Source organism: Macaca mulatta, chromosome 11 (assembly GCF_049350105.2).
Source record: "Macaca mulatta isolate MMU2019108-1 chromosome 11, T2T-MMU8v2.0, whole genome shotgun sequence".
Lineage (NCBI taxonomy): Eukaryota > Metazoa > Chordata > Mammalia > Primates > Cercopithecidae > Macaca > Macaca mulatta.
Window position 1 is genome coordinate 76,597,786 of NC_133416.1, and position 16,648 is coordinate 76,614,433.

At 38.6% G+C, this 16,648-nt stretch overlaps 1 protein-coding gene across 6 annotated transcripts in view; it reads left to right on the plus strand.

Annotated features, from left to right (window-relative positions):
* The first annotated feature begins 635 nt into the window (after positions 1–635).
* Positions 636–16,648, plus strand: part of FRS2 (fibroblast growth factor receptor substrate 2) — a 110,093-nt gene continuing 94,080 nt past the window's right edge. For 5 of the 6 annotated variants that reach the window (XM_077954709.1, XM_077954707.1, XM_077954708.1 and 2 more), the window contains exon 1: positions 636–777. The gene's annotated coding sequence lies outside the window, so the exon portion shown is untranslated. Of the gene's footprint in view, positions 778–15,417; positions 15,514–16,648 lie in introns of all 6 variants that reach the window. The other variant, XM_015152239.3, reaches the window with a different exon arrangement.

The window sequence follows — 16,648 nt, forward strand, 5'->3', positions numbered from 1 at the left end:
TCGCCAGTGATGACAGAATATAGGAATATAGTTTGAGTCCTGTCTTAAATAATTTAAAAATCTTGTTATAGGTAGGTGAGATTTATACACACATGAATTAAAATCAAGCAGCCAACGTTTGTGATGTTGGGTTTGGTATCTTTGACCGTTTTTCTCCCCTGCAAGATGTAGATAACAGCACCAACCCCAAGGAGTTTGGGGATGATTAAATAAGTTAATGCACCCGAAGGGACTTAATAGTGCCTACCACGTAGTAAGCGTTCAATAAGTGTTAACTATTATCATTATTTTTTAAAGGAGGCAGATTGGAGCGTAGAATACACTGAAGGGAGTCGGGAGGCCGGGTGTATGCGCTGGATTCTTGCACGTAAATTCTCAGAGCCTCGGTTTCCTTATTTGTAAAATTAGGTGGCCGGAGTAAAACAACTCGAACAGCAGTTAAAGCAAAGGGTGCAGCAGCAGCCGGGGAACCGAGGAGGCACGGGGCGGAAAGGGTTAGCTAGGAGCCCAAAGGCTGATTTCTGGGCGCCGGGCGAGAGAGTCCCCGCCCCGCCTGGAGGCCCTGGCAGCTCCGGGCTGAGAGCAGTTCCGGTGCCAAAACCCTTCCCTCCCCCGCTCCCCCGGAAGTGCTTTTCCAGGATTCAGGCCGGAGAGAGGCCTTGTAGGCACAGCGGCTGAGACTCGATCTGCTCCAAGTAGGGGCTCCAGCCCGGTCGGAGTCTGGGGGTTCGCGCCCGCCGACCCGCGCTCTGCTCCCTCTCAGCACCTGGGCCGACGGTGAGTGGCTAGGGAAACGGACTGGGACGGCCGCAGGCCCGCGTCAGGGCTGGCGTTTTCGTGCCCCTGCTGCCCGCTTCGGGATCCGGGCTGAGGGCTCGGCTGCCGGCGTCCGGGGAAGGGGATTGTCGACCGCCGCGGAGTTCTCCGAGCCAGCGGGACGGGAAGAAGAGGGCTGTGGGTCCATGGGGTGGGCGGGGCGGAGCCAGTAAGGGGGTTCCCAGAGCTGTTGTTGCTGTTGGGACTCGGGAGTGGGGATGGGCTGGGCCTCCGTCCGTCCGACCCCCTCATGTGTGCTCCCCCAAACCTCGCCGCTCCCCAGTTTGGTATTCTGTGTCTGGCCTGGGGTAGTAGCTGGACCTGAGACTCAATCTTGGGCTCCAGTTCCCGACGTTTCGTCTCCTCTGGGTCTGTCCCGGGCTCAGTAATTAACCCGGGTCCCCGGGGTGTCGTCTTTTCACTCCAGGGTGGGGCGCTGCCTCTAAATGCCAGGGATCTTTTGCAGGGCTTTTCGTACAGATTTGCTTCTGGGTTGTCCGGGATCGATTTGGACTGGGCTTGGAAGCGGTTCTGGATACGTAGGTCGCTGTGGCACCAGCATGCTCTGTATCATCTTTACTCACTTGAAAGCTCACTGAAGCTGTTATTGAAGTAAACTTTAAAAAAAAAAAAAAAACTTGCTTAAGGAAAATCCGTAGTTTAGACACCCCCCCCCGCCTTTTTTTGCAGACATATTAAAAAAAATAAAGATGCTGTTCTCTTCTCTGCACTGTTAATTCTTTTGGCTATCTGATGTCACAGTTGTATGATGAGTTCATTCAGAGGCTATACGAATTGATTGCAAAGAGTTGGACAATTATTATATCCTTTCTCCCAAAGTTTGTTTACCTTCATATTTGGAACTGTCATATTTCTTAAAGAAAAATTGTTCTTGGATTTTCTTGAGAGATTCCTTACACTGTTAAAGTTGTTGCTGCAATGCAGAATTTCACACAGGTGGGCAGAGATGTTTTGTTTGTTTAAACTTATTCCGTGAAGTGTTTACTTCGGATAAACTGAGGATTTCCTAGGGGAGAAAGTGATGTAGGTAGGTTTAGTGAACAGAATTTAGGTAATAAACTTTACTGCTGAAAGGTTTGTAGGAAATAACGGGTTTTCCACAATAAATGGTGATTTAAGAACTTTTTATAAGGGAATGCAGTTACTGCAGATTATTGCTATTAGCAGATGGCCACTGTTTTTGCAGCGTAAAGTATACACAAATCACCTTCTTGAAACCAGTGACACTATCTGCACCTCTTATCTTGTGTGTAGATTAGGATTTATACTGTAATTTTTTGGGTACTTATGTCATTCTCTTTCCTCCCACCCCTGAAAGGGGAGGTGGTGTCATGAATCAGGAAAAATAGACTGAAGTGACAAGTTCAGTGAGCTTTCCTATGCAAAGGAAAATTTATTTCAAGGTTGTTGATTTTGAAGAGGCAAAGGGTAGATGATTTTTAAAGTCCTTGGAAAAAATTGTGGAGAGATTAGCTGCACAACTTTTCTTTTTCCTTTTCTTTTTCCTTTTCTTTTCTTTACCTTCCTTTTCTTTTTTCTTTTTCGAGACAGCCTCATTCTGCTGCCCAGGCTGCAGCGCAATGGCACCATCATAGCTCACTGCAGCCTCCAACTCCTGGACTCAAGCAATCCTTCTGTCTCAGACTCCTGAGTGGCTAGGGGCACCAACCACCACACCTGGCTAATTTTTTTTTTTTTTCAGTAGAGCCGAGGTTTCACTATGTTGCCAGGCTGGTCTTGAACTCCTGGGCTCAAGTGACCCTCCCATCTCGGCCTTCCAAAGTGCTGGGGTTACAATTGTGAGCCACCATGCCCAGCCTATTTGCACAACTTTTAAATTTAGATAGAAACTGTAGATTCAACATGTGAAGTACTTAATTATTTAGAGCATAATATTGGAATTGAGAGAATCTGGAAAAATAGTTAAGTTAGGTGTAGTTACAGATTTGCAGGTACGACAGTGTGTTTTGAAGGGAAATATTTCAAGAGATTTAAGAGCAGAGAAAGGTGGGGAAAATCAGATACTGATTGTATTTTTATATTATACAAGTCAATTCAACAGATACTGAGCATTTGCTGTGCATCAAGCTAGTTAGGCAATAAAGGAGCAAATAAAGGTACAGGCATAACAGGTGAGTTTCATGTTTTGGTAATAATTTCTGAAATCATGAAGAGTTGAGTTGTATTCTTTAGGCATACTAAAAATTTTTTTTAAATTGGGACTTAACTTTGGCGATGGGTGTTGAGTGCTTAATGAAAAGTGCTATACTAGGCATTTTAGGATATAAAGATTAAATTTTTGGTTTTTAGAAATTTGAAATCTAGAAGGAGATATGAGATTTGTGTAAACATTTACAACGTAAACATTTGTAAATACTTACGTGGGTGGTTTAAGGTAAAGTTTGGAGTAAATTACACAAAAGAAGAAAGGGTTCATTTTTAGCTTGAGTAATGGAAATTTGTGGAGATAGCTCAGAAGCTACTATTTATTCAGCATTTACTGAACAGACTCAATGCTAGTTGCTGTTTACAACATTTTCTTAGCTTCACAGCAATATGTAAGTAGCTTAATGATGAGGACAGTGAGGCTGAAATATGTTAAGTTACTTGCCTGGGCTATGTGGCTAGCAGTAACAGCCCCAATTTGAATCCAAATCTGTCTGGTGCCAAAACCTGTGTGTTTCTCCTGCATCATGTTGCTTCCCAATAAACTGGTAACCTGAGTTTAATGTTACAGAGAATAAGATTTTTCTAAGACAAAGATTTATGGATTGGGAGTAGGTGGGTGAAGAAGGCCTTTCAAATAAAGAGAATGATGTGAGCAGAAGTGTGGAGGTGGGAAAGTTCGTTGTGTACTTGGAGAAAAGTTAGTGGACCAGATTACCTGGAATATACTGTTCATTTGGGGAATTAGAGATGAGGTTTGAATTTTAAGTTGGGGTGGGATTGTGGAACATGTTTAAGTGCTGCTTTTAGAAGTTTGACATTTGGGGAAAAAAGTTGGACATTTGGGAGGTAATGAGGAGTTACTAAGGTCTAATAGAGTAGTGTGCAGAATGATTTGATGTGGAAAACTGACTCTCAATATAGTATTAATACTGGGCAAGGGCAGTGGTAACAGAATTAGAGCACAGGCTCTGCCGGACTTCAATGTAGTAGGTGGGTGGCGGGGAGGAGGGGATTTTGGGAGCAGGTTTGGAGGAGATGGAAGGTGAAGATTACACTTTCGTTTTTGAGACAGAGTCTCGCTCTATTGCCAGGCTGGAGTGCAGTGGTGTGATCTCGGCTCACTGCAACCTCCGCCTCCTGGGTTCAAGTGATTCTCCTGCCTCAGCTTCCCGAATAGCTAGGACTACAGGTGCTTGCTACCACGCCCAGCTAATTTTTTGTATTTTTAGTAGAGATGGGGTTTCACCATGTTGGCCAGGATGGTCTCGATCTCTTGACCTTGTGATCCGCCCACCTCAGCCTCCCAAAGTGCTGGGATTACAGGTGTGAGCCACCGTGCGTGGCCGAAGATTGCACTTTTTAAGTGTCAGCAATGTTGATGGTGGTACTCTTACTAGAAATATGGGCAAGGAGGTACATAATGAGATCAGTTTTGGATTTGTTGACTTTTTATATACTTGCCAAATGCTGGAAATGTCCAGAGGCTTTTAGAAATGTGGATTTGTGGTTCAGGAGAGAGGTCAGCACTAAGGCATATATTAAACATGGGTTTAGTGAATAATACTAATAGGTGTATTAGTTGAATCTGTGTAAGAAGATGGAAGTGCCAAGGGAGAATGTAGAGTGGACAGAAAAAAAAACCACTTCTGTTTTAAATGGCATGTGTTTTAAACAGAAGGAAATACGCTAAATGATTTATTTTATGCAGTGGGTAAAGAATTTGGTAGTCTGTGTACTGCTTCTTCACACTTTAGGTTCATGTGGAGTAGAAAGAATCTGATCATTAAAAGTCCAATTGAGAAATACAGTTTTCTTGCCCTTGGTAGCAAGAATACTATGCTATCATTACCCTATTTCAGGGAAGACAAACTACTTCAGACTCATTTCATCCAGAGTGTCAGATTTGGTTACTTAAAAGCTATATTAGGTTGTTTCTTTTGGACATTTGTTTGGCAAGTGGTATGTGAGGAGTTGGAAGCAAATCTCTGATACAGTATTTCACTTATTTATGTGTATGCCATTGATTTTAGTTTCAATATCAAGAACCTCTGAATATTCAAAGATAATATTTATATCTCATTAAGGTTGTTAATATTGTTTTTTATAGAAAATGGCATTTAATTACATATTTTTCTTCGAACTCTATTTTAGTTGAGTAGTTTTGGATTATAATGTTTGGATTATATTGGAGGGATAGAATAAGATACTTTTATCCATTATATAATAACACATATGAAAGTTACATATTTTATTTTGGAAACTGTTTGAGAAGTGTAAATTTATAGAATTTCATGTGGTTTTCTGTTTAGGTATTTAAACAGGGGGAACTTGAGTATTAATGTGTGAAAGATTGTAATAGTTTGCGGAATGAGGCTTAGAGTTGTAACTTTTTGAGGGCAAGTTTATTATTTTTAGACTGAGTTACCATGGAAGTGTTTATTTCCTTCTTGAGAATTAATACATTCCTTTTGTTTTTCAGGAATATGTTTTCCACTGTATCACAGGCACTTGGGAATGTCGAAAGAGTCCTGTCTCAGTGTTGTTGGAGGCAGGGGGTTTTGTGTGTGCTTTGTCTGGGCTGTTTGGCTTAGTTTCAGTAAGCCTGGTATTAATGAGGCAAAGGTCAGGAGTTCCATTTAGCTTCGGCCTAAATGATGGCCAGGGAGTACACCCCTCACTCCCTCCAGCTGTCTTGGAAATTCCTTGGTTGTCATTGGTCACAAAGGTGACTAGATGAGGGTGGATCATTATACCATTGGTATCATTGGAAGAATATTAGAGGAAACTTAGAATAATGGCGGGGACCTCTGACTCTAGAATTAGATAGACCCGTGTCAAAATCCTTGGTGTTCGACCTTGGGAGAGTCCCTAAACTTCTCCAAGCTTACATTTCCTCATTATTGAATAGGTTAATATTTGGTTTGGGCATTATGTATCATCACTTTCCTTTTCTAAGTGGGAGCTAGCCACTTAAGCTTGTGGCTCCCAAAATGCTGGACTGTGAAGTAGTGTCAGTTCATGACGGAGTTTTCCTTTGAGTGAAAGGAGAATGTAGTTAGCTTTCTTTAAAGCTAAATCTATTGATATTTTTTTTTTCTAAAATTGTCTTTTACCATTTTTGATGGACACTTAGTTCTTTTATGAAGTAGTGGTGATTGGTAATTGGTTTTTTAAATGTCGTTGGCAGAATAAAAGTTGGCAATCCTATGCTGGTCACCCTCTCCTTCCTTGTGCCCCTTTTTAAAGATTATGGTTCTGTGAAATCCTAAAATCTTGGCTTAAACAGAATCTGAGGGATTGGAGGAGACTTTTCATCCACATATTTATGCATATTAAAGAAGGTTTGGGGTACATTCTGCCCTTGTGTTAGCCTACAGAGGCTGTATTGTGATTCTCGCCACCATTGAATTTAATTTTGTCAAGATTCACAGTCAATACTTACAACACATTTCAAGGAGCAGTTCAGACTGTTTTCAGTTGAGTTCACACAAGTGGCTCCAAATTACTTGTTTGAGACTGTGTTTCTCAACCAGAGCCTCAGGAGAAAACTGATGAACTGTGGGCGCTGCCTGGGGGTGCTGCTTTAAGTTATTACTCTGTTGATTAGCCAACAAGATAAATAACTCGCCTTTGACATAGTGAAGCTGCAGAAATTGGCTTTCCATTTCACTTCTTCTGCAGGAAAGATAGAGCAAGAAAAGCCTTTTTATTAATATAGCAAGTAAACCTTGTACAAATATCAGTATTCAAAATGCTTTCTAGAGAAAGAATAGTGCAGCACTGTGCATAATGGGTTATGTAAGTGGAGCCACAGAAGTCTTCCTGGGGACACAAACCAATTATTAACGTAAGTGCTTATTGAAATTGCATCAGTTTTCTAGATGAGAAGCTTATTGACTCCCTGGTTCACTTGGGTGGGCAGGTGGGTGGGGTATGGGGGTGGGGAACTTAAGATGCAAACCTAGCCTAGGCGACTGTTAAATTAAGGCTTAACATTTGTTTCTTTTGAGTGTTTTTGGTTGGGTAATTTTAAAAGTTGGGAATGCTATAGAAATATTTAAATTCTATTAGAATGCCTAAAGCAAAATGTTCGGATTAAGTTGAAATAGCTTGGACCCTCTGTTAATTTTAAAGAAAACTGAGTTTGCTGCTTTAGATATTAAAATGATATGGGTTTATAGAGTTATGTTGTGTATCATTGTTTCTGGTAAATAAAAAATGTTTAATTCATTTATTTTAACAGTGTTTAAATTTTTCTCTTAAAGTACTTCCAATGGCAGAAATGTGGATGAATAGTACCCTCAGAGGTCTAGGAATGCAGCCCAAAGTGTGCCTGCTGTAAATTGAAGTTTTTGAGGCCTGTAGGGTTTTATATTTTAAAATTTATATAAATGTTGCATTTTGCTATCTTACATGTGTGTAGACAGTATTTTAAAATACTCTCAACTAAAATTGATGCTTCTAAGAGAGAGTGCAGTGTTCATCCTGTGGCTTTTTATATCCCTATGACATGGCTTGTATCACTGGTTAGTAGTACTGTGATTAACTATTTAATAGTAGCCATTTATTCATTTATTTTTAAACCCTGTGTCTGATGGTTTTTGTTGGAACGTAGGAGATGGTAAGCAATTTCTGATACTTTCTATGTATTTTTTACAAATAGCAAGCTGTTTTAAATACTACTAAGCAGCTGTAGTTTCATAGAAATAAAATGACTTTTAAGGGGGATTTAATCCATTAAAATTTTTTTTTCTGTGTAAGATTTTAAAATTATCAATGTATTTCTGTCATAATAAAATATGGTAGTACAGTCTAATAGAGCTTTCTGAAATGATGGAAATGTTCTATGTCTATGCTGTTCAATATGGTGGCCCATATATAGCTTCTGAGCACTTAAAATATATCTAGTGTTACAGGAGAACTGAATTTTTAATTGAATTTAATTTTAATTAATTTAAATGTGAATAGCCACATGTGGCTAGTGACTACTGTATTAGTGCAGCTCTGTAAGGTTAGGAAGACAAGAGAGAAGAGAGATCAGACATCTTCATGCCACCTCTCACCTCACATGTAGGCAGATTAGGCACTCAGTAAGTATTTGTTGAATGAAATAATTCATCTTTTTATTGTTTGAATTTTGAAGACCAGTGTTTGTGAAGTATTCTAGATTTTTGGGGAGGAGCAATAGATTTTTGAATTTTTTTCTTCTGTATTGATTTTCAGAATTTACTTTTATTCTTACAAAGACATACATCATTGTGTGTGTGTGTGTGTGTGTATGTAAAGAATTATATAATGAACTACCATGTATGACCAACCACTTTAAAAAACAGAACACTGCCAGCACCTTTGATGGCCCTTCATGTTTCTCACTACTTGTGATCTCTGACATACTCTTTAAGTAACCACCATCTGAATTTTATATTAATCGTTACCTTGTTTTTCTTTTTAATTTTATATGAATGTCTTTTTTTTTTTTTAACATGTCCCTGTGTTGAAGTTTAGAAGTTAAACTCTATGTAGCTTTATTTTAGTTCTCCCTGACCTTCAACAAATGAGATATTTTTGTTTTAAACACTGTTAACTTTGATTTGCCTATACACTGTATTTACAGATGTCTGCTTATTCTCATTTGCATCTGAGACCTCTGATCTAGGACCATTTTTCTTTGTGTGAAGTACATCTTTTAGAATTTTCCCTAGGGAGGGTGTGTTGGAAAACTTTTTATTTGTTGGAAAATGGCTTTTTCTTAGTCTCATTCCTGAAACTGGTTTTCCTGGATATAGATTCTAGATTAGCAGTTGTTTTTTTCTTTGCTCATTATAGATTTTATTTCATTCTCTTCTGGCTTTTATTGCTGTTGAAAAATATGCAGTGTAATTGACAGTCCTTTATAGTTAATCTGTTGTTTCTTTTTTTCTTTGTTTTGAGACTGAGTCTTGCTCTGTTGCCAGGCTGGAGTGCAGTGGCACGATCTCAGCTCCCTGCAGCCTCTGCCTTCCAGGTTCAAGCGATTCTCCTGTCTCAAGGCCTCCTGAGTAGCTGGGATGACAGGCATGTGCCATCATGCCCAGCTAATTTTTGTATTTTTAGTAGAGACGGGGTTTCACCATGTTGGCCAGGTGGTTTCCATCTCCTGACCTCATCCTCCTCCTGCCTCAGCCTCCCAGAGTGCTGGGATTACAGGTGTGAGCCACCGTGCCCAGCCTAATCTGTTGTTTCTTTATAGCTAGTTTTAGAACCACTTCTTTGTCCTTGGTGATCTGCATTTTCATTTTTATGTTTGGAAGTTGATTTCTTTGTATTTGTCATGCGTGGTATTAACTAGGTTTTGGAATCTGAAGATTAATGTCTTTCAACAATTTTGGAGAAATTTTGGCCTTTTTCTCAAATTTTGTCTTCCACATTTTCTGTCTGGAACTTGTATTTGAAGTATGTTAGATCTTCTTACTCTACTTCTGTGTCTCTTAACATGTCTTTATATTGTCCATTTCTTTATCTTTGTGTATTGTATTGTATTCTGGATACTTTCCTTGAAGTTAGCTACTTCTCTCTTCAACTGTGTTCAACCAGTTTATTGAATTTAAAAATTTTTTGTTTTAACTATTATACCCATTTTTTTCATTAGAGTAAAATACACATAACATAGAATTTACCATTTAACCATTTTTAAGTGTACAGTTCGGTGGCATTAAGTACATTCACATCATTGTGCATCTGTCACCACTACTGATCTCCAGAACTTTTTCGTCATCATGAACCAAAATTTGTACCCATTAGACAGTAATTCCTTATTTCCTCTTTTCTCTAGCTCCTGGCAACCACTATTTGAGTTTCTGCCTCTACAGATGTGACTATTCTAAGTACTTCATAGAAGTGGAATCATAAAATATTTGTCTTTTTGTGTCTGCTTTATTTTACTTAGCATGTTTTCTAGGTTAGTCTATGTTATAGCATGTTCATTGAGTTTTATAAATTTATTTATGTTAGAGATGGGGGCTTGCTATATTTCCCAGGCTGGAGTGCAGTGACTCTTCATAGGGGCGATCATAGCACACTACAACCTCAAATTTCTGAACTCAAGTCATCTTCCTGTCTCAGCTTCCCCAGTATCTGGGAGCACAGGCACGTGCCACTGCACCTGGCTGTTGAGTTTCTTAAAATTTCATTTATTATATATTTTTGTTTCTGGATATTTTATTCAGTTCCTTAAGACTATCTAATCATTTTTTTGGGTATTCTTTTTCCTTTTCTTGGTTATATTCTCAGTTTCTTTTATTTCCTAAAAATCTATTAAATATACTTACTTTACATTTTGTGCCTGATAATCCAGTATCTGAAGTCTTTGCAGACGTGATTCTGCTGTTTGTTTCTGCCGGCTGTTGCTTATGGTGCCGTGCCTTCTTGTCTTGTAATTTTTGACTGTGAAGTTCTTAAAATTTTATATTAGTTTTGCAGAGTGATTTTTAGTAGTGCTTAAAAATTTTGTTGTTTAGAGCTTATAAGTAAATGCCTGGAGAATAGTGTGCTATTTTCTTAAACTTTTTATTTTGAAATGATTTCAAACTTACAGGAAAGTTGCAAGAATAGTACAATAGACCTCTGTTATACGCTTTATCCATATTCACTAATTTTTAACATTTTGCCATATTTTTCTTTTTGCATACACACATTTATTTTTTTGTGAACCGTTGAAGAGTAGGTTGTATGCCTTTTACCTCAGGATGTATTTCCTAAGAATAAGGGTATTCTCTTAAGATAATCACAGTACCATCATGAAAGTCCAAATTCCAGAATTTTTTTTTTTTTTTTTGAGTTAAGGTCTCTTCCTGTTGTCCAGGCTGGAGTGCAGTGGCATAGTAACAACTCACTGCAACCTTGAACTCCTAGGCTCAAGAGATACTCATGCCTCAGCCTCCTGAGTAGCTGGAACTACAGGCACGCTCAACCATGCCCAGCTAAGTTTTTTAAAGATTTTGTAGAGATGGTGTCTCACTATGTTGACCAGGCTGGTCTCAAACTCTTGGGCTCAAGCTATCCTGTCTCGGCCTCCCAAAGTGCTGGAATTACAGGCATAAGCCACCAAACCTGGCCCAAGAATTTTAACATTGATACAGTACTTTACACTTTACATTTCCATTTTGGTAATTTGATCACGTATTGTATTTTAGTCTCCTTTAATTTGGGAAGAGTTCCTTAGCAGTTCTTTGTCTTTCATGCAATTGAAGAGTATAGGTCATTTATTTTATGGAAGATTTTTCAACTTGGGCTTGTCTGATTTGATCTGATTAGCTTTTTGATTGTAGTCAGGTTATCTTTAGTCAGAATGTTACAAAAGTGATGTTTTCCTCTCAGATTATCACATTTGGAGATACATAATGCCCACTTGCCCTGCCCCTCATTAGTGATTTTAATTTTGGTCAAGATGTTGTCTGGTTCATCTATCTATTCTATAGTTACTATTTTTCCCTTGTAACTAATAAGCAGTCTGCCTAGAGGTATCTTAGTGTTTTATGGTTTTTTTTCCCTTAATGAAAACTAAGTGTAGTAATAACATACCTTATATTTGTGTAGTGCTGTCTGTATATACATGTATAATGTATATGTAATTGTGTATATATAATTGTTGAGAGTTTAAGGCTTGTGTAGAAGAGGTTTTTGATACTTTGCATAACTCTAGCTAAGATTTGTCGGATCAAAAAGTCGATAGAGTTGCACATAGCAAAGAAAATTCTGAAGCATTAGGTGACAAAAATTAGGCAGATTTTTTGATACCAGATCATTTCTTTTTATTAAACAATCCTTTAAGATTTGAGTGATTAGAGGAGGTGACTTAAGGTTTTCCTAAGGTAAACTTTTACGTTGATATTATGGGAGTGTTTGTTAATATAATCCTTTGATCTGGTAAATTGGTAGAAGCTGGGCCCGTTTTCCCCTGTAACCCTCTACCTCTCATTCCCAGTTATAGCTGGAGAGACTTGGGCATTGAACCTTGGTTAAAACATGAATTCATCCATTGACTGACTGAGTCAGTAGATAGTTATTGGGAGCCTACTATATATTAGGCATTGTGTTAAAATGTTTAATTAAGACAGATGTGATTGCTGTCATGGAGCACAGTCCAGAGGTAATAAGCTTTTATATCCTTTGTGTGTATAGTCATTTATATATTTAAAGTGAATGTGTGTAAGAAAATATCGTTTATATCTGTTGAAACTGTTTTCTGGCAAGGAAGAAAGTTCCAAGGGCTCTTACTTAATAAATTACATTGTAAGTATAGGCTTTGAGGTTCAAAACTATTCAGTTAAGCATGTTCTGAAAATTGACTGATATTTTCATTTAAATTGAAGCCTTTTATTAAAACCTGACTTAAGTAAATTACATTCAATCTAAAGATGGCCATTTGCTTTCTGTGGGGTTTTGTGAATAGTTAATAGGTTAGTGCCTTGAAAGCTACATGTTACAGGGCTCATTTTACATTCCCACATCTCCCACTCTCAGGAAAGTTTAATGTTATACATGCTAGTGCATGTATTATTTTAACATTTTATTTTGAAATAGACTCACAGGAAGTTGGAAAGTAATAGTCCTGCATACCTTCACTTGGTTTTCCCAATGAAAACATCTTATATAGATGTCATTTATGAACAAAAAAATTGACATCAATACATTACTGTTAATGAGACAACATATGGTATACAGATTTCACCACTTTTCAAACCTGAAGTTCCTTGTGTGTGCATGTGTATATATAGTTCTGTATAATTTTATCCTATGTGTAATTTTATAGAAACAATACCACAATCAAGATACAAAATTGTTGCATCACCATGAAAGAACTCCTTAGCACTACCTCTTTGTAGTTACAATGCCCCGTGCCCCCCAACCACTAGTTTTGTCATTTTGAGAATGTTGCATGAAGTCATGTAGTATGTAATCTTTGGAGATTCATGTTTTAAAAAATGTAATTTGTTTTAATTCAAAAAGTGAAATCTCAGAAAGTTTACAAAAATAGAAAAAAATTCTTAATTCTATCACTAATACAGTCAATTTTGGAGTTTTTATCGCCTTTTTCATATCCATTTTATATCACAGTATATGCTCAATTTTGTTTGCTGCTTTTTACAAACTTTATATTAAGTATTTTCCATGTCACCATCCATCATATTTGGTTTTTGCTATCATAAGAAATGTTGCAAAATATATAAAAAGAAGAAATTAAGCTTAAAAAGAGAAATATTGCAGAAAACACCTTTGAGTATATGGATTTCTTCATATTTCTAGTTATTTCCTTAAGGTAGATTGCCAGGTATGATTTTTGAGTCAAAGGATATGAGAGTTTTTTAGTCTTGAAATGTGGTTAAATTGCTTCTCAAAAGGATAGTATTACTAGTACTGTTTCACTGTATTCTTTTAGATTGGGTATTAGTGCTGCTTTCCCCTTCCCCCAACTTAGTAGGTGAGAAAGGTACTTCACTGTTGTGGTTTTAGAGTGCATTTCTTTAGGTAACAGGTTTTTCATGAAGAGTAAAATTGATTATAATGTCATAATGTCATAATGACATGAACTTTAAAAATGTGATATTGCTTTTAATTAATTGGAAAAGCTTTTTTTTTTTTTTTTTTTTTGGAGACAGAGTCTCGTTCTGTCGCCCAGGCTAGAGTGCAGTGGCGCGATCTCAGCTCACTGCCAGCCCCGCCTCCCTGGTTCACACCATTCTCTTGCCTCAGCCTCCTAAGTAGCTGGGACTACAGGTGCCTGCCACCACGCCCGGCTGAGTTTTTGTATTTTTAGTAGAGATGGGGTTTCACCATGTTAACCAGGATGGTCTTGATCTCCTGACCTCATGATCCTCCCACCTTGGCCTCCCAGAGTGCTGGGATTACAGGTGTGAGCCACTGCACCCGGCCCGGAAAAGCTTTTTAATATCTGTGCCAGTATTGCACAGTTTTGAGCTAGAGGTTGAATCACCACATCCTTCTCTTTAGCTTACAGGTTTACCTACAAAACGATTGCCAGTTTCTACATTGCTTCTCCATTGCTTTTTATCATTATCTCCTAGTTACTCTCCTCAATTTGGATTCTCGACCTTTCTTCCTGTCTGCTCCCTGTTCAAAGGGCTGCTGCTTCCTCCACTGGTACCACGCCAGCGCCTCGTTCATTTTTCCTATGTTGTCAGTTTCAAGTGCCTAGTCATGCTGACATGTTAATACATTACTGTAGCCTTATCTTTATAGTTAAGTATACCCCTGGGAGACTACAGTCTTCTGGAGCTCTCAAGAGTATTGGCCTTGACTTTTTTTGATGGCTGTTTAGGAATTTATATGGCTAATAATGTCTAAAGTCTGTATGTGTAACATACATGAATACAAAAATAACAAAACAATAAGAAAATTGTGCATCTTTTACTTTTCTGTATGTCTTGGGAGACAGCAGTACTGTATTGTTAGAGCAGCAGATCATTATGGTAACAACAGAAGACATTAAAACCTGCCAGGCATGGTGACTTGCACCTGTGGTCCCAGCTACTTGAGAGGCTGAGGTGGAAGGATCACTTGAACCCAGGAGTTCAACACTAGCCTGGGCAACATAGTAAGACCTCATCTTAAACACACACACACACACACACACACATACATGCAAACAACTCTTAAAGTAAAACAGAAGGTTTTTTATTTATTTATTTATTTAGAGATGGAGTCTTGCTCTTGTCACCCAGGCTGGAGTGCAGTGGTGCGATCTCGGCTAACTGCAACCTCCACCTCCCAAGTTCAGGCGATTCTCCTGGCTCAGCCTCCTGAGTAGCTGGTATTACAGGTGCCCACCTTCATGCCCGGCTATTTTTTGTATTTTTAGTAGAGATGAGGTTTCACCGTGTTGGCCGGGGTGGTCTGGAGCTCTTGACCTTAGGTAATCCACCCCCCTCGGCCTCCCAAAGTGCTGGGGTTACAGGCATGAGCCACCATGCCTGACCTAAACAGGTTTTAATTGAATACTTACTAAGATTCAGACACTGTACTTAAGTGCATGTTTTCCAGTCTTCACAATAATTCTATAAATTTTGAGGTAACCACATATAAAGATCCTCTATGTGATATATTGAGTAGATACTTGAAAATGTTGGTTACAAGGAATCATAAAAAATAATATTTTTTATTTTAACTAGAATATACATTCCTTCACTTTTTCCCTATAGTGTCAAGGTTTTTGTTTGTGGATGGGTCCTTTGATTAGAGTTCTGGATTGCCTTTTTTGGCATAATCCACTGCCACGCAGCATTATCCATTAAGTATCCTAATAGATTCTCTTTTTTATGGAGAAGAGAGAACATAAGGCACTTTCAGTGTAATACAGGCGTACCTCATTTTTTTTGTGTTTTGCAGATAATTCCTTTTTTTTTTTTTTAACAGATTGAAGATTTGTGGCAACCCTGTATTCAGAATTCTGTATCAGTGCCATTTTTCCAGCCAGCATGTACTTACTTCGTGTCTCTGGGTCACATTTTGGTAATTCTCACAGTATTTGAAACTTTTTATCATTATTCTATCTGTTTTGGTGATCTTTGATGTCACTATTGTAATTGTTTTGGAGCACCTCAAACCGTGCCCATATAGGATGGTGAACTTGATCAATAAACGTGTGTGTTCTCACTGCTCCACCGAATGGTTGTTTCCGCATCTCTTTCCCTCTCCTCAGGGTTCCCTATTTCCTGTCCTGAGACCCCAAATATTGAAATTAGGCCAGTTAGTCGTATGATGGCCTCTAAGTGTTCAAGTGAAAGGAGGAGTCACACATCTCTCACTTTAAATCAAAAGCTAGAAATGATTAAGGTTAGGGAGGAAGGCATGTTGAAAGAGAAGCATCTTGTGCCAGTTAGGTTGTAAATGCAAAGGCACAAGTTCTTGAAGGAAATGAAAAGTGCTACTCCAGTGAACATCCAGATGATAAGAAGGTGAAAGTCTTATTGCTGGAATGGAGAAAGTTTTAGTGGCCTGAATAGAAGATCAAACCTGCCATAACATTCCCTTAAGCCAAAGCCTCATCCAGAGCAAGGCCCTAATTCTGTTCAATTGTATGCTGAGAGAGGTGAGGAAGCTGCAGAAAAAAGGTCTGAAGCTAGAAGAGGTTGGTTCATGAGGTTTAAGGGAAGAAGCCATCTATATAACATAAAAATGCAAGGGGGAGCAGCAAATGCTGATGTAGAAGCTGCAGCAAGTTACCTAGAATAACTTATTTATCATTTTTCTTAGAATTATGTTTTATTATTATATAGATGAGGGCTTGCTGTATTGCCCAGACTGGTCTCGAACTCCTGGGCTCGCCTCCTTATGCACCAGAACCACAGGCCTGAGCCAACATGCCTCCCCAGAAGAACTAATTTAGATAATTGATGAAGGTGACTACCCTGAACAACAAATTTTTAATGTAGGTGAAACAGCTTTCTATTGCAAGATGCCATCTAGGACTTTCATAGCTGGAGAGAAATCTGTGCTTGGTTTGAAAGCTTCAAAGGACAGGCTGACTCTCTACTTAGGGGATAATGCAGCTGGGGACTTGAAGTTAACATTCACCATTCCAGAAGTCCTAGGGCCCCTTAAGAATGATGGTAAATCCAATCTGTGCTTTATAAATAGAACAACA